The sequence below is a fragment of the Engraulis encrasicolus genome, chromosome 18 (assembly GCF_034702125.1).
Source record: "Engraulis encrasicolus isolate BLACKSEA-1 chromosome 18, IST_EnEncr_1.0, whole genome shotgun sequence".
NCBI classification, from domain to species: Eukaryota; Metazoa; Chordata; class Actinopteri; order Clupeiformes; family Engraulidae; genus Engraulis; species Engraulis encrasicolus.
Window position 1 is genome coordinate 14,046,984 of NC_085874.1, and position 18,329 is coordinate 14,065,312.

At 42.6% G+C, this 18,329-nt stretch overlaps 1 protein-coding gene across 1 annotated transcript in view; it reads left to right on the forward strand.

Annotated features, from left to right (window-relative positions):
- The window catches only part of LOC134469054 (mannosyl-oligosaccharide 1,2-alpha-mannosidase IA-like), a 250,878-nt gene that overhangs the window by 25,521 nt on the left and 207,028 nt on the right, over nucleotides 1-18,329 (forward strand). The gene's annotated exons all lie outside the window — the stretch shown is intronic.

Below are 18,329 nucleotides of genomic sequence, written 5' to 3' on the forward strand. Positions count from 1 at the left end.
CAGATGGAAAAGCAAAAGGTTTCAACAAAGCAGGCCGGAGCAAAGAGCAGATTGACGAGAGAGAGAGACACACAGAGAGAGAGAGAGAGAGAGAGAGAGAGAGAGAGAGAGAGAATTTGAATTTTTAACAAACATTTTTATTGCACATCAAGTTTACAATTCAATACAATTTTAAAAACAGCCTTTCCTCACCAAAAAATAAACCAAAAAGTCAGCTCAAACAAAAAAATAATTAAAAGCAATCTCATCATCCAATACAGTGCACAATGCACCATCACAACACCATTTCTCCTCAAAAACTTCAATAGCACTCATCAGCTTATAAAATGCAAAATCAAGAAGCACTCTAGATTTGACCAAGTTTCTGAAAACAGTCAGAACATCATCTCCCTCTTTACATTGAACTTTTTTCTTCCTACTTAGATAGATAGCGAGTTTAGCCTGACCAACAATAAAATTTATTAGCTGACATTTTGCTCTTCTCTTCTGACTATAGGGGAAACCCAAAATAAATCCAACCATGGTAAACATAATACCCATACATGACATCAATGATTTTAAAACAAGAAACAAAGGACAAAGTCGAATACATTCTGTAAAGCAGTGGTAAATTGTCTCCCTCTCATCACAAAAAGGACATTTGTCACTAAATGCTGGATTGATGACAGCAACAAATGCATTGACCCCAATAGCACCATGTAAAATCCTCCACTGGAGGTCACCAGACCTTTTTGAAAGAGGGGGCTTATAAAGAACCCTCCAAACAGGTGCTATGTCAACAGGGATGCCCAACTTTTCACGCCATACTGTATCAGATCTGCCCATCAATGTATGTTTATTCAAAACCTTCACCAAAGTTCTATAAAACATTTTTCCAGTGGCTGAGGACAAACCAAAAACATCTTGATCTTTTATGGCTAGCAAGGGGCTAGTATCACCAACCCCTTGTAAAACAGGGGACAAAAAAACATTGTGAATGGCCATTATGCCATCATGACTCTGAGCATCACCAGGGACATAATCATTCAACAAAAGCCTCTCATCATGATTTAAAGCCTGCTGAAGCTTACACAGAAATCTTTCCACATACCTTACAGATTTGACCTCCAAAAAAGAGGCCAACATTTCAACATTTTGGAAATTCGCTCCCACCCTATTGACAATGTCTTTTAGGAGTAGCATCTTTTTTTTACAGAGAACATTTGTGAGTCCAGGTAAATCATCACCAGATACATCAAGACGTGCGCCAAATAAAATTGGCTCCTCTAGCAACCCTTGTAAAGATGATTCCCCACCCCGCTGGCAATTAAACAATCCCCATGCCCTAAAAAGGCTTTTATAAAAAGGGGGTAAAGTGTCCACAGTCAACTTCTCATTGTCCATCAAAAAAAGAGTAAAATCCAAGCCCAGTGAACTGACTTGATGTAGGATACATTGAGCCAAAGGTCTCCAGACCAAAGGATCAGGGGCTGTCAAAAATCGTTGAATGAATTGCAGTCGGTAAGCATCGCGCCTACTAACCAAGTTCATAAGTCCTTGTCCACCATCTTCTTTTGACAAAAAAAGGACTGACTGTGGCACCCAGTGCAATTGGTCCCAGAAAAAGTTCACAAGTTCTCTTTGGACACTGTCCAGGAGCCACTTAGGAGGCTCAACACATGCAAATTTATGCCATAGAGCAGAGGCAACCAAGTTGTTAATGATGAGTGTGCGCCCCCTGTATGACAAGTGTGGGAGAAGCCATTTCCATTTACCCAAGCGTCCCTTCACCTTGTCCAAGACCCCCTCCCAGTTCTTAGTTACAAAGCTATCATCACCCAAAAAAACACCCAGGTATTTAAGCCCTCCCCGTTTCCAAGAAAGTCCACCTGGGAGACCAGAGCATCGGCCTTCCCAATTCCCCACCCAAAGGGCATCGCTCTTCCCCCAGTTGACCTTGGCAGAGGAGACAGTTTGAAAATCATTCACAATGTCTGACAGCGTCTTCACATCATCTTCACAATTGACAAAAGTACAAATATCGTCCGCATAGGCAGACAAATGAAAACGATTATCACAAAAAGGCAAAGAAATACCTTTCAGTTTGGCCCGTAATGTATGTAAAAATGGTTCAATTGCAAGTGAATATAGCATTCCTGACATTGGGCATCCCTGTCTAACACCTCTTTTTACTTTAAAAGGAGCACTGAGGCCACCATTCACCTTCAAAACACTTTCAATATCACAATACAATATTTTTACCATTGATATAAATTCAGAGCTAAAACCAAAACATTTCAAAGTGTGCCACAAGTACTGAAATTCTGCCCTGTCGTACGCTTTTTGTTGATCTAATGAAATCAGGCCAATATTTGTGCCCAAGCATTTAGAAACAGTCATTAGATCCCTGACCACAGCTATGTTATCAAAAATTGAGCGTTCAGGTATACAATAAGATTGATCAGGATGTATAACCTGAGCAATAACTTTCTTCAGTCTCAATGCCAAGGACTTAGAAAAAATCTTGCTGTCAGTGCATAATAGAGACACAGGCCTCCAATTCCCCAATTCCTGAAGGTTGCCTTTCTTTGGTAATAAAGTAATTACGGCCCTTCGACAGCTATGTGGCAAAAAACCTTTTTTTAAACTTTCACGCAGAACCAAGAGGAGATCCTTTCCCAGAGTAGGCCAAAAAACTTTATAAAACTCTACTGGCAAACCATCAATACCTGGGGATTTCCCATTTTCCATGCCCCACAGGGCCTGCTCAAGTTCTTGTAGGGATAACATCTGCTTTAATTCATCATTAGACTCCTTATCCACAGTGGGTAGACCATTGAAAAAAATGCTGGATGACATATCATGACAATTTAATTCACTGTCATACAATCTAGAGTAAAACAACCTTGCATAATCTCGCATCTGACCAGGTTCAGTAATCTCCTGACCAGTTTCAGTACGCAAGCTATGCATCAATCTACTCTGACCATTTTTGCGCTCCAAATTGAAAAAAAATTTGGAAGGAGCATCCATGTGTGTGATGTTCTGGAAACGGGAGCGCACAAGCGCCCCCTGTGCCCTGACACCCAGTAATTCATTCAGTGTAGCCTTTTTATCTTCAAGGGACTTGATATGATCAGCATCCCCTGATGTTTTAAAAGAATTTTGCAATAACAAAATATCATTTTCCAGTGCTTTTAAGGAGCGAGTAATTTCTTTTGTAACACTATAAGTGTATTGTTGACAGAACAACTTAATTTGAGTTTTGCCATAATCCCACCACTGTAACAGAGAGGGAAAGGTACCCTTGTCACGTTGAAATGTTTCCCAAAAATAGTTAAAAGTTTCCACAAAGTGTTTATCCTCCAACAATGATGTATTAAAACACCAATAGGCACTCTTAGGTTTAAAAGATTTAGTAAACACATTGCATATAACAGCAGAGTGATCAGAAAACCCAGTTGGCAAAATGCGACAGGATTTCAGTATGTTCCTGTGACACTTAAACACGTAAATCCTGTCTAGTCGTGCTAAAGACAGATAATTGTCCCTGCTATGGGACCAGGTATATTGCCTAGCTCCTTCATGCATTACCCTCCACACATCACTCAAACCATTAGCAGAAATAACTTGCACCATTGCTCTTTGAGACGGCGCATGAGGCTCTGGATGATTTCGGTCCAGCTTTTCATCCTCTGTGCAATTAAAGTCACCAGACAAAAACAACAGGGCATCCTGATCTACATCATTCAATATTTCATTTAGTTTATTTAAAAACAAAACTCTTTCAGCCCCAACAACAGGTGCATAAACATTGAGAAAAATTAACTTTAAATCGTCAAAAAAGGCAGTAACTTTCAAAAGTCTTCCTTTCACAAGTTCCTCCATATGGCAAGGCAAAGGGTTAAAGGACTTTGAAAAAAGTATCGCCACTCCCCCACTAACGTTGGATCCGTGACTAAAAAATGATGAACCGCACCATTCTTTCCTCCAATCAATTTCATTAATTGCGTCACTATGCGTTTCTTGCAAAAACATGACTTGTAGTTTTTTAATATTAATAAAATCCATCAAAGTTAGTCGTTTAAGTTTGTCTCTGGCACCATTTAAATTGAGGGTGCCTATAGAAATCACGGATCGGCTATCCATAACTAGGTGGATTTGTGAGACTGTTCCCCACAGCGAATTCGCCTTCTAAGTTCAGTCAACATTTTATTGAGACGTGAGACTTCTTTCTTAGTAAAGAGACCCTCTGATCTAAACGTGCACACATCATTGACAAATTGCTGTCGATCAGGGAAATACAATTCAACTTCCACACCTTGTTGCCCTTTTGTCTCACGCAAGAAACGACTTATATCATCAGCTTTATAACGCACGGGTGTTTTATCACTAACAGCATTTAGCTCGACCTGAGAGGCTCCTGACCAATTTGAATCATCAGAGTCGGCATCACTGTCATCAGCCGTCATATCAGCTTTCTTAGCCTTAGTTCCAGCATTATCAATGTTCTTCCTTTTAGAAGGCAATTTAAACGTTTCAGCCATCTCCACGTCCTGCGAGCCTGAAGCTCCGCGGTGTGCCTCAACGCCCTCATCAGGAACAGAATCCGACACACCTGTTGCACTGTCGCGGAGAGCTGCGAGCTCTTTGTTAATCATATCATTCACCAGCATATCAACCTTGGGTTCGGTAGAACTAGCATTTTCGTTTTCAACAATTACAGCACTACCAGCTTTGACAGTTTCAGATTGCATAGCACTTCCATCTGGCACATTTACAGGTTCTGTCACATTCACATCAACAGCCGCTTGCACTGGAGCATTGGTTGAACTAGGCTCACTCGGATCAGCAGCTGCGCCCGTTTTGTCATTGGTTGCATTAGGCTCACTCGGACCAGCTGCGCTCGTTTTGTCATCAGCCCTGAACGCGCGTGCACAGTTGCGCACCGTATGACCCGGAATTCCACATTTAAAGCACTTCATCTCACTATCAGAAGTAGCAAACACTACATAGTCAAAATTCTCCACCTTGAACTTCATGGTAATATTCAAATCTTCTCCACTATCATGAAGCACCATATACACCTGCCGTCGGAAAGAAACAAGGTGCTTTAACAGTGGTGATTTACATCCAAGCGAGATCTTCCTAATGGAAGAAACCACGCGACCATATCTTTCCAATTCTTTCAGGATCAATTCATCCTTGATAAAGGGTGGTACATTTGAGATGATTATTTTTCTCGAGGGGCTACTCAAGGGAAGAACAGGGCAAAGTGTATCTCGCAAAATTACACCATTTTCAATAGCTACTCTCGCCTTCTCAACGGAATCGAGAAAAATCACAGTCGCACCATTCATGCGTGACGCCGATTTCACATGTTGATAGCCTACAACAGCCCCAACAGCCAAACTACATTCCTCAGCGCCCGCAGAGTGTTCAATTTTAATACCATGATTTCGTGTGAGTTTATCGAAAGCCATGGTGTCTCGCAAGTCACGCTCCCAGCACAAGCTGGTTGCTGACTAGGCCTACAAGAGGACAACTTTACGCAGTGCGATGTAAACAGTACTACTCTAAAGCGTTCATAAAATTACCTAACAAAAACGAAAAAACACCACAAAGTATAAACATACAACATACAAAAATAGCAAAAGTTAGAGGCCAAAAGTTGGCAGCACTCACACTCGCATCCACGCTCCTCCACTCACCCGCACATGCGCACGAGAGAGAGAGAGAGAGAGAGAGAGAGAGAGAGAGAGAGAGAGAGAGAGAGAGAGAGAGAGAGAGAGAGAGAGAGATTAGGATAGTTTTCCTCTCTGTTGGCAAAAAGTAGGCGTTAAGAGCTTGTCTGAGTGCCATCTCTGACTTTTTTTTTTTTTTCACGGTTTATTTAAGACTTTCCTTATTACATTCAGAAGATGCAGTTAGAATACAATACAGTCTGGTTTAAAGAAGAAAAAATATATAAACAAAAATAGCATATGAAATATCTTTAACAACAAGACACCCAACCCCCCTCCCATCAACCCACCCACCCGTCTGAGCTTACACTGTGCTAACAGAAGAAGTAAACCAGGACTCACAACAACAACGAAGAAACAACAAACAATGACAACAGCAACAAAAAAACAAAAAACAAAAAAAACCCAAAAAAACCCCATACACACAAAGTATTCATCAACAGGAAAACTGTTCTGAGAGACATATGATCGGAAAGGGGTGTGTGGGGGGGGGGGTGGTCTTAAGTCTACAATAAAAATGGAAGACATAAGGAGTTACATCATAGTGGATCTGGCAGCGGCATGTCTAAGGATTCAACATGGGTAAGAAAGGGCTCCCAGATTTTATAAAATTTAGACACAGCTCCTTTCTTCAAATGTCTAATCTTTTCGAGTTTTGAAAAGAATAGGACATCTTTTATCCAAAGGGAGTGTGAGGGGGGATGTTTAGATTTCCAGTAAATCAAAATTAACCTCCTAGCTATGAGAAACAGAAAAGCAGCAAAGTCTAATTTGGATGAAGATATCCTAATGGTATCAGGGAGGACTCCAAACAAGGCTGGTATGGGACATGGGTCTAATTCAATTTGCAGCACATCTGAGACAGAAGAGAATATGGAACACCAGAATGTATGTAAAGAGGGGCATGTCCAAAACATGTGTACCAGAGTGCCACGGTGTTGACGGCATCTGTCACAAAGTGGATCAGTGTTAGGATAGACGCGGGCTAGCCTAGCCTTTGTCCAATATACACGGTGCAAGAGTTTGCATTGAATCACCCCGTGCCTAGCACATACTGAAGACGAATGAACTCGGCCAAGGATCCAATCCCAGACCATTGTCAAATCCATTCCCAAGTCTTGAGACCAGAGGTCGAGTAAGGTTTCATCAGAAGAGGAACAAAGAGATAGTATAGTTGTATATAGTATGGATATCAGCCCTTTGGGAAAGAGAGGTATCCTAAAAATCTTGTCGACAGAGATATCGGGAGGCAAATTGGGAAAGTCTGTGTATATTTTCCTGTAGAAGTGCCGTACTTGTAAGTACTTAAAGAAATGTGTGCGGGGAAGTTCAAATTTCTCAACTAATTGTTCAAAAGTAGCAAATACCCCATCCACAAATAAGTCTTTTACTGTAGCTAAGCCCTTCTGGCGCCATAGCCTGAAACTGCCAGGTTCCATAGAAGGAGGGAACAGGGGGTTACGGCTAAGTGGCATGAAAACAGATGGAGTTTTTACTCCTAAATGGTTACAAAACTGTCTCCATATACGCAGTGTGGATGTGACAAGCGCATTCTTTCCACAATTTACTTTTTTTAATAGGGGAACACAAGTGACCAGTGCGTAAAGAGTGTTAGGAGTACATGAAAGTGACTCCAACTGGCACCAAACAGGGGATTCCTTAGGATCTGCCCGCATCCAGTACTTCACTATGTGCAGATTGGCAGCCCAATAGTAAAATAGTAAATTAGGTAAAGCCATACCACCATTATTTTTAGGTTTTTGTAGGACCGCTTTACGCAACCTTGGAACCTTTTTGTTCCAAATAAACTGTGATATGGCCATATCCAAACGGTGAAAGAATGCTTTGGGAATGAACACAGGAATACACTGAAAGAGATAGAGAAATTTGGGGAGGACATTCATTTTAACTGAGTTGATTCTACCAGCTAGAGATAAAGGCAGTAATGACCAGCGGTTGAGATCGTCTTTGACACGTGAAAATAATGTTTCAAAGTTTGTTTTAAGGAGGTTGTTGAAGTCAGGGGAGATTGCCACACCTAAGTATTTAAACCCATCTTTTGCCACTTTAAAGGGCAGCTGTGTTAACATGCTCAGGGTAGTTTTTTTGCCAACAGGGAAGACTTCACTCTTATCAACATTAAGTTTATATCCAGATAAGGTCCCAAAGTGTGTTAACGTCTCAAGAATATGTGGCATGGACTCTAATGGATTAGAGACATACAAGAGAAGGTCATCAGCAAATAATGACACTTTTTGTTGTATGCCATAACGCACTATTCCCTTAAAAGTCTCAAGTTTACGGAGTGCAATAGCTAGCGGCTCAATTGCCACTGCAAAGAGGAGAGGGGAGAGAGGACAGCCCTGTCTAGTACCTCTATAGAGAGGGAAACAGTCAGAGGAGTTGCCGTTCGTACGTACTGAAGCTAGAGGGGAAGTGTACAGGAGCCGCACCCATGAAAGAAAGCTCTCGCCAATGCCAAATCTAGATAGACAGACAAAAAGATAATCCCACTGGACCCGGTCGAACGCCTTGGACGCGTCCATTGAGACGACTACCTCAGGACCTTGGGAATTTTTAGAATCATAAATAATATTAAAGAGACGCCGTATATTGAAAAAAGAATGCCTGTTTTTTATGAACCCTGTTTGATCTGGATGTATAATGGATGGGAGAACAGATTCCAGTCTAAGAGAAAGAGCCTTCGCTAGGATTTTTACATCTGCATTTAGTAATGATATAGGACGGTATGAGTCACAGTTGTCTGGGTCTTTATTCTTCTTTAATATTAATGAAATGGAAGCTTGTCTGAGAGAAGGTGGCAGAGTACCACTTAATAGAGACTCATTGAACATGTTTAATAGAAGAGGTGCTATTTTGTTAGAGAACTTTTTTATAAAATTCTATTGGGAGACCGTCTGGTCCTGGGGATTTCCCGGATTGCATGGCAGAAGTTGCCTGCTTTATTTCATTTTCCGTGAGAGTTTGGTCAAGGGTTTCCTTCTGGGAAGGATCAATGGTAGGCATGTCTGTTCTTATGTTATCAAAAAAGGATATCAATGACTGGGGGTCCGTGTTATGTTCGGGTGTATAAAGGGCACTGTAAAAGTCTTTGAACGCTTTATTTATTTCTAGAGGGTCAGTAACAACACCTAACGGAGTGGCAATTCTAGGAATTAAATTGGATGTGGAAGCCTGTCGCAGTTGGTATGCCAGTAGCTTGGATGGTCGCTCCCCGCTCTCATACAGAGAATGTCTCATATTCAGTATTTTAGATTCTGTCTGTTCTGTAGCCAAAATATCAAACTCAGATTTTTGTGTGCTAAGTCTTTTAAATACCTCTGGCGTTGGGCAGGATGCATCGTCATCATCCAGCTGGGCTATATCAGCGAGAAGCTGTGCTTGACGTTCCCTGCGCTGTTTTGCCTGAAATCCACAATAGCCTATGATTTGTCCTCTAATGAATGCCTTGAAAGTTTCCCAAATAAGTGAAGCAGAGACCCCTGGAGAAACATTAGTTGACACAAACACCTCTATCTGGACTGATACAAAGTTAACAAATGCCTCATCTGAAAGAAACAGTGGGTTAAATCGCCAAGGGATGCGAGTGTTGGGCTTCTCAGGGAAAGACAGTGTAAGAGACACTGGACAATGGTCTGAAATTACAATGGGATTGTAAGATACTGTACGAGTGTGGGAAAGTAACCTCTTATCTAAAAGAAAAAAGTCAATGCGAGAGAATGAATGATGCACTGGAGAAAAAAAGGAAAACTTTTTAGCTTGAGGAAACAGAAACCGCCATGGGTCACTGACACCGTATTCTTCCATAAAAGATCTGATCACATGAGCTGATTTTGAGTCGCGAATTATTCTATTGGAGGAGCGGTCAAGAGAATTATTTAAACAGCAGTTGAAATCCCCTCCTAGCACTAAGTAATGGGATTGGAGGTCAGGAATTGCTGAGAAAAGCTTCTGGAAGAAGCTGTCATTGTCCCAATTAGGTGCATACTGTATATACTGGCAAAAACCACTGGCATATTATATAGAGTGCCTGAGACAAAAACAAAGCGCCCATTAGGGTCTGTCACAATATGTAGTGCTTTAAATGGGACTGATTTATGAATTATAATAGCTGCTCCTCTTGCTCTGCTAGGGAAATTAGAATGGAATAGTTGCCCAACCCATTTACGTCTTAGTTTGGTATGCTCCAGAGATCCTAAATGTGTTTCCTGTAGAAGGGCCACCATTGCATGCAGGCTATGTAGGTGATTCAACACCTTACTACACTTAACTGGGGAATTTAAACCCTTTACATTCCAGCTAACAATAGAAAGATCACCTCCCTGGGTGATAGAACCATTAGCTGTCATACCATGTTAGCTAGGTAAGTGATGTAAAGAGTAGATGAGAGAAGAAGAGAGAGAAAAAAGGTCTGAATAAGGTAGTAAGACCACATGGGGGGGGGTGTAAGGTAAACAAAAAACAAAAACAAAAAAACACAAAAGAGACAAAAAAACAAACAAACACGTATTCATAAGCCAGACACAGCTTCCCAAACAAGCTGCAGTTATGAACATTTTACCTTCCAGAACTTCAAGAAGCTAATGCTTCGGTGGGAACATGCAATGGTAATTAACATTAAGAGTAACAACTGAGTACTAAATATAAAGGTTTAGACATCCACTTGCATAAAACGGCAAACGGATATAAAAGTACCATAGTCCAAGTGAGTAAGTGAAAATAAAATTAAATGAGGAGGTCAGCCCATAAACAGACAAAATAAAGAGTCAACATTCCCCATTCTCCTAAAAAAAAAGTTTTTTTTTTTCATAAAAAAAAATAATAATAATAATAAAAAAGCTCTTGTGTGACATCAAACTCACACTTGCCTACCTTCAAATAGGCTTACCGGTAGCCTATGGGTGTAAAATGGCAAAGTCCCATAGTCCAAGTGAGTAAGTAAAAATAAAATTAAATGGGGAGGTCAGTCCATAAACAGACAAGATAAAGTGTCAACATTCCCCGTTCTCCTAAAATAATGACAGAAAAAAGGGTCTTGTGTGCCAATTCAAAAATTGCCTACCTGAATAGCCTTGGTGTGTTTTATCATTATTGCCACGGTTAGTCCATTTCAACATGGTTATTGGATGCGACGTCGTCATTCGGCTCAGCTGTTTCTTGCGCCAACCCATGCAGTCGGATGAAGTGTTCAGCTTCAGTGGGTGTTTCGAATTTGTGCTGCTTGCCATCCAGTAGAGTAATTCGCAGATGGCCGGAGTAGCCGCATCCATAATCCTTGACCGCAGAATTCCCTCGTAGCACGCGTTTGACATCAGCAAATGCCTCGCGTTTCTTCAGTTGGGCATTCGTGAGGTCGGGGAAAAGATGCACCCGTTTGCCATCGTACTGAAGAGAATCGCCCATCTCCCTGGCTTTACTAAGTAGAACGGCCCGGTCTTTCTGATACAACAGTCGTATTACCATTGCCCGCGGTGACTCGCTCTGCTGTCTGCGGAGGGCTCGGTGAGCACGATCAATGGCTGGTTCAAAGTCAAGGCCCAGAGTGTCGTGCAGCCATTTAGCTAGCCAGCCAGCTGCATATGATCCCTCGGCACCCTCATTCAGCCCAATAACTCTGATATTGTTCCGTCTTGATCGGCTTTCCAGATCCTCGCATTTATTTTTCAAGGAAGACACCTCCCTGGTCAGAGTGGCGACGGCATTGCGTAAATCATGTACAGGATCTCCACAAAACACAGCACTGTTCTCCACTTCGGTTAGCCTGTTAGCATGGGAGTCCACAGTAGTTTGCAAAGCACTGGTAGTGGAGGTGAATTCCTCACGTACAGAAGATATTTCAGTTCGCAGCGAACCGACAACTGACTCAATTTTTCCACAAATATCTGCCTTCAGTATATTCAGCTGGTCAGCGAGAGTCGTAATGGTCAAAGGAGCAGTCTGCTCGTCTTGCGAACAATGTTCAGTGTCTTTAGCGTTGGCAGATTGCGGCTTAGACTTCGGCATGGTTGTAGTCGACAAAAAAGAGTTTGAACGTCGCAGAAATTCGGTCAGACAACCGGTTATTGGAAAAATAACACACACAAGGTCAACATGGAAAATAAAAACAGGCTTTTGAACGTGTACTCATCTGTGAAATAACTATTTCCATCACATTTTCCAAGGAGCTCGCTTAACCACGTCCACACGGCTCCATTACCCGGAAGTCCCCCGCCATCTCTGACTTTGTGGTCATGTTGCGTTGAGTGATGAAACTTCTCCTCCACACAGCCGCTGCCAAACGGGTCACTAGCCGCTAGCAGCCTGTTGCCCCCCCCCACAACCATGCACTTCTTTCTTTCTTTCTTTCTTTCTTTCTTTCTTTCTTTCTTTCTTTCTTTCTTTCTTTCTTTCTTTCTTTCTTTCTTTCTTTCTTTCTTTCTTTCTTTCTTTCTTTCTTTCTTTCCTTATTTCTCTGCCATTCAACCTCCATACATCTCTCTCTCTCTCTCTCTCTCTCTCTCTCTCTCTCTCTCTCTCTCTCTCTCTCTCTCTCTCTATCCACCATCTATGGCAGGGGTGTCAAACTCATTTTGGTCCGGGGGCCGCATACAACCCATGTGAACCTCAAGCGGGCCGGATTAGTAACATCATCGCAAAAAAAAAAACGTAAAGCAGAGGATTAGTGTTCAGTACTATCACGTTTTAAGTGTGTTGAATATGTAGAAAGCAATGCAATACTGATACTCCTATGCAAAATTTCCTTGACTTCATTCATTCATTGCCAACCGTCAATTAATTAAATATGGCACAGTTTATTTTGGCAGGTGGTCTGTGGGTTTGTTGTATTTCTTAGATGTAATTTCCTGCATTTTCACGCATTCTAACATCCCGTTTCCAGTTTCTGCTTAATAGGAACCAATAAAAATCCAATTATATTTATTATTTAACTACAACCAATACCAATACAATACGAATAAGAAGTATTAACATTTTATCTCTATATATGAGGTCTATTATCAAATGCCTGTTACAGTACAAATTCACCATTTATAATAGAAGTGTGATGTGCACTTTACTACATATATACAGTATAACAGAGGGACCATTGGGTTAATGTCATGCAGGTCTCGATTTTCTCGGGCGTAATTGCGCATTTCGGTTATTTCATTGGAAAAAAAAAACGTAAAAAAAAATCCGGGCCGGATGGAACCCTCTGGCGGGCCGGATGCGGCCCGCGGGCCGTACGTTTGACACCCCTGATCTATGGTCTGTCTTCTTGAGCTATTTTCTCCATGCAGCAGACCTGTTAAGAGCTACAACAGAGGGCCAGAGCTCCTGCTAGGGTCGAGTGGGGCTGCCTGGGTTTAGTAAATGCTTTCTCAGCAGGTTAGCATTTTTGCCTATTCACAGTCCAGTTTTCTTTTTTGCTTTTATTTTGTCTCCAATCTCCTCTGGTCCTGTTCTTGTAGAGAGGTGTGGTATGTGGTTAATGCTATAACTGTTTTGGAAAGTGGAAACTGAGTGGATACTTTTAAGAGGCTCTGTGGTTTGATTAAATTCAAGTCAAGTCAAGTGTACTTAATTGTCAAAAAATCTATATAACAGGATTAGCAGCACAGAAGTTTCCAATGTGCAGCTAAACATAATACATTGATACACATATACACACATACAGCAATACACACACACAACGTGCAGTAAAAACTAGCATACCTGAATTGACATACTGTACTTTCTTTGATACATTCACTCACAACACTACCACAACCACAACCACAACCACGCGCACGCGCACGCGCACGCGCACGCGCACGCGCACGCGCACACACACACACACACACACACACACACACACACACACACACACACACACGCACACACACACACACACAGCAGCAGCAGCAGAGTACAATCAGTGGTCATATGGTTGTGTCCTGTAGTATAAGAGACAGTATATAAGGTATGAAGGGCAAAGTGCAAAGGCATGGTGTATAAAATTAATGTTCATGTAGTTTTTATCAAGGTGTTGAGGAGTCTGGTAGCTTGTGGAAGAAAGAAAGAAGCGGTTTCCCACTCTGCTTGTACGGCACCGCAAGCTATGATAGCGCTTCTCTAAGGAGAACAGTTTGTGTGCTGGGTGAGTGGGGTCTTTGATAATGTTCATTGCTGTCTTGGAACAGTGTGAAGTGTACAGGTCCTGAATGGCTGGTAAGAGTAATCTGATCATCTTTTCTGCTGTCCTCACCACCGTCTGCAGTGCCTTCTTATCTGCAGCTAGACAGCTGCCGTGACACTGCTGGTCAGGATGCTCTCAATAGCACCTCTGTAGAAGGTGGTGAGTGCAGATGTGGGAAGATCAGCTCTTCTCATCCTTCGCAGGAAGTGGAGTCGTGTCTGTGCCTTTTTGACCAAGACGGTGCTGTTGGTAGTCCATGTGGGGTCATCTGTGATGTGCACTCCCAGAAACTTTGTGCTTTACACAGACTCCTCTGCACCGGCGTTGATGATGGGTGGGATGAGTTGGACGTAACTGTAAATTCCTGTCAGTTCCATTGAATTAAACTGTGTGTGTGTGTGTGTGTGTGTGTGTGTGTGTGTGTGTGTGTGTGTGTGTGTGTGTGTGTGTGTGTGTGTGTGTGTGTTCGTGTTCGTGTGTCTGAATGCGCGCGTGTGTTTGCGTGTGCTCATTCATTTGTGTGTGCTCCCATAATTTTGCACTGGCTGGTTTTCTTTCCCCCAAGCTGCATTTGAGATTGGACCATGCCATGTGGCAATTGAGCTGAACAGGCACTGTGCAGAGAAGAGAAGGCATTAAGAATCACTAATCACTCTCTATGGGACTAGAGACCATCTGAATGCTGCCTCAGGAGAACTGGCGAGAGCTAGCGCGAGGAAGGCAGTCATCAACAGACAGAGGGAAGGAAGCTTTAGGGAGGTAAAGCTAAACCCACCAAGGGATACTAAAACTTTACTGAGTGATGCTAAAACTTAGCAAAGAGCTGAAGCATCAAGTCCATGTTGTGTTTTTATTCTTTTTTCTTTTGTTCTTCATATAGTATAGCTTTTTTTTGTTTAGGTACACTGGTTGCCTGGGGTTACCTCAGGTCCACATCCTGATGTGCCAGGAAGTTGTGAAGCTGTGAAGCCCAGGGGAATGACTGCTGTGCCTGGAGCAATACAGGGTGGATTGAACACCAGTTGCAGAAGTGTTCCTGAACTGCCTGCCAGTTAAAGAGAAGTGAAAATAACTGTATTCCATCTACGTAGATATGTTGTTCCCTATAATATCATGTTATATACCCTACATTTCATTACAGAATGGTCATCATATCTGAATCATTTTGTTTAGGCCACTTTGAAAAAACCTTTTTAGCTATAACCGAGGGCCAGAGCTCCTGCTAGGATCGAGTGGGGCTGCCTGGGTTTAGTAAATGCCTTCTCAGCAGGTTAGCATTTTTGCCTATTCACAGTCCAGTTTTCTTTTTATTTTGTCTCCAATCTCCTCTGTTCCTGTTCTTATAGAGAGGTGTGTATGAAGTGTGTGTAGCAGTTATTATTAGGCCTGTGGTTAATGCTATAACTGTTCTGGATACTTTTAACAGGCTTAGTCCAAGTAATTTTTTTTTTCCATGCACAAAACTCACAAATCGCTTATCAAGTAAAGCCGAAAAACCCACATCATTGGTTATCATTATTTCTGAGGTACAGCATATGTCTGATGTAGGAGGATAGGTGAGGCGGGTCGGAAAATAGGTTTGATCAGCCCATTACAGCCGACCGGAAGGGGTGGAGACTTACAGCGTTTTCACACCTGGTCCATTTCAGCCGCCTAAGAGAAGTCAGAGTAGTGACTCAGCATTTTTGCCGCATATGTGAACGCTCCAAAGCATACCCAGACCCATTGGAAGCGAACCATACTGAGACCTTGGTTGAACTGGTCTCAGTTCGGTTCGCTTATGAGTTCTGACAAGTTACACTTGTGACTAGGTGTAATCACTTAAGGAGGGCTCTAGAGGACCGGGTGTGATAAAAAAGAAGAGTGACACACCATAAAAGCCTACCAGGACCAGAAAGATCGGCCAGTTCTTTTTGCAATATACTCACAATATGAACAAAAACAGAACTGATTCATTTTGCTGTCGGTTTGCTTTTTGGTCCACTTAAAGAGGACTGAGTTTGGTTCACTTAAAGGGGACCAGGTGTGAAAACCCTATTAGGTACCCCACTGGCAACAGTGAAGTAGACAGCAGTGATTCTCTTTGGTGCAGGTCCCCACCTGCCTCGAATAATATCCTGCCGATGGACGATCCAGGGGGCGAGAACCTTCCCTCATCACAGGACAGAGACCAATGGATGACAGTGGCTGAAGGTAGTGTCATCTAGCCTGGGCGAATAGCCGACTGTTGACTCCGTCAATCAGTCTGGCAAAAGCCATGAGGAATCCGTCTCCGTGGACGATGGGAGATGGTCTGATCTTACTCTATCATTTAAATTAATTGAAGTTCCAAACTCAAATTAAAACCCATGTTGTTGTTTATTAGCATGCCTGTTACGCTATAGCGTCGCAAAAACATACAAATAACAAAATGAAAGTGTGACTATAGTTACCTTAACCAATCAGTAACGGAGCTCGCGGGTGAGTTCTACGTCACCACTCTCAACTGTTTGCTGATTGGCGAAACACTGAGAGAACCGAGCTCGAGGCTTTTGCCAGACGATGTGCGCAGCCAAAATCTTTGGGTGGAGTACAGAGGATGGCGTCGCGAGGCTAAGTGTCATCCACATAAGAGTAGCAAGTGAACCAGTAAGCTTATTTGAGATACCGCAATGCCTACATGCGCATTTAGACAGCAATGCATTCTGGTTGCATGACAATTAGACTTCCTGTCAAACTGATGTTGCGTCGACGAGGTGAGATGTCACATGGTGTCAATGAATGAATGCAACTGCAGTCATATCTCGCAACCTCTGCAGTTGCTTATCCCCTTCAACGCTCGTCTGCAGACTGCCTCTGCAGGTCACGCGCCCATGAACTGGTTGGTCAACTGTGTGTATATGTCTTGCCTCACACCTCTACACAAGTTTGCGCAAGTCCCCACTTCAGCTCCTCCTCGCTGCCTGTCCCCACACTCCTCACACGTGGTGTGTTAGTAGAGCAAACTGGTGCAAGCTCATCGTCTTGTTCATATTTGTGGCCGACTTTCAATGTGCTGTTTTAATACCACCCACATCGTGACAACAAGTTCTCGCTCACGTGCTTTGTCTACATCGATCGACAAAAATCTAAGTCGTATGTGCCTATCGACACACTCTGCATTACTTGCAGTGGCAGGCTGGAGAGAAGGTGGTTCATGGGGCATGGGGAGTCAAAAAATAATTACTGGGCTTGAAATGAGTGTTTTTTTTTTACACAAATCCAAACCTTGGACCTCCACCTATGCACCACAAATCCACCACGACCGGCCTTGTCCACTTCCATTCATTTTTTTGCAACTTACAGTATTGCCCCATGAACCAGGAAGTAGAAGGCATGCCTTAGGTCTATGCACATCTGTATTTCTGTGCCTTTGAAACAAAACGTTGGTGCTCTATCTCCACTCCACTTACCCTCTTTGTGTAAGTAAGTAAACAGTCAACATGGGGTCAGTGAGCTCTCAGTGGATGATGTCTCACTGTTGGTTCCCCCCTTTCTAATCTTCCAGTAAACACAGACGGCTCAACAGGGCTTCAGTAATCAGTTGCCTGCTGAGGACACTTCCTGTGGGGAGACTGCTGCCTCCTGCAAGGGCTGTCAATTTAGCGGCTGACACCTGTTCCTAGCCTTGCTGTTCTCGGTTCTCTGGTCCAACAACACCTTTCACTGAAGACATTTACTTTCGAAACTTTGACAGTTTTTGATATGGGGTAAAGATATGTTTTTCAGTTACTGTTTAGTCCTTTGTGGTTTGCTTAAAGTTTTTGTAGTGGAAGAAATTAGGGCAAAGCTATTGGCCTTTTTGCATTGTTGTTTGGGTCGGGTTTTCCCGCTTGGTTGCTTAAACTTTCTTCTTATTTTTTTCCCCTTTCATATCTGCATGTCTGCAGTCACCCTCTAGCGTGGCTATGAAAAAAGACACCATGCTAAAATATCTTATAATCTTGCGGTCACGTTGCTCCATTGACATTCAACAGGGATTAGAGGGCTGCTACTACCACAACCAACAAGTCCATGTGGAGCCTCATAATCATCACCATAAACACAGATGTTGGATGTCTACTCACTGCTGTCTCCATGCCTTGGGGCTCACTGTACATGCTGCAATTGGATTGATTACATGCAACATGCATGTTGATAACATGCTGCTTCCGGGTGCTGCACTGTGGCTTCCCTGCTGTCTCTCCGGTATTGGCACTGTGTTTGTGTGTTTGTTTATTCGTTTTAATCATCGGACATTGTTTGGATGGATGTGATTACTCTGGCACGTATTTCACACTACAGCTAAAATGGACTACGCTTGTTGGTGTGCGATTGGACTGCTCGCTGTGTTTTTAAACGCTTGCCTCGTTGGGCACTTTCATGATCGTGTTACCTGTTGCTCTCTGTTATATCTGTCTGTGTCTTTTGTC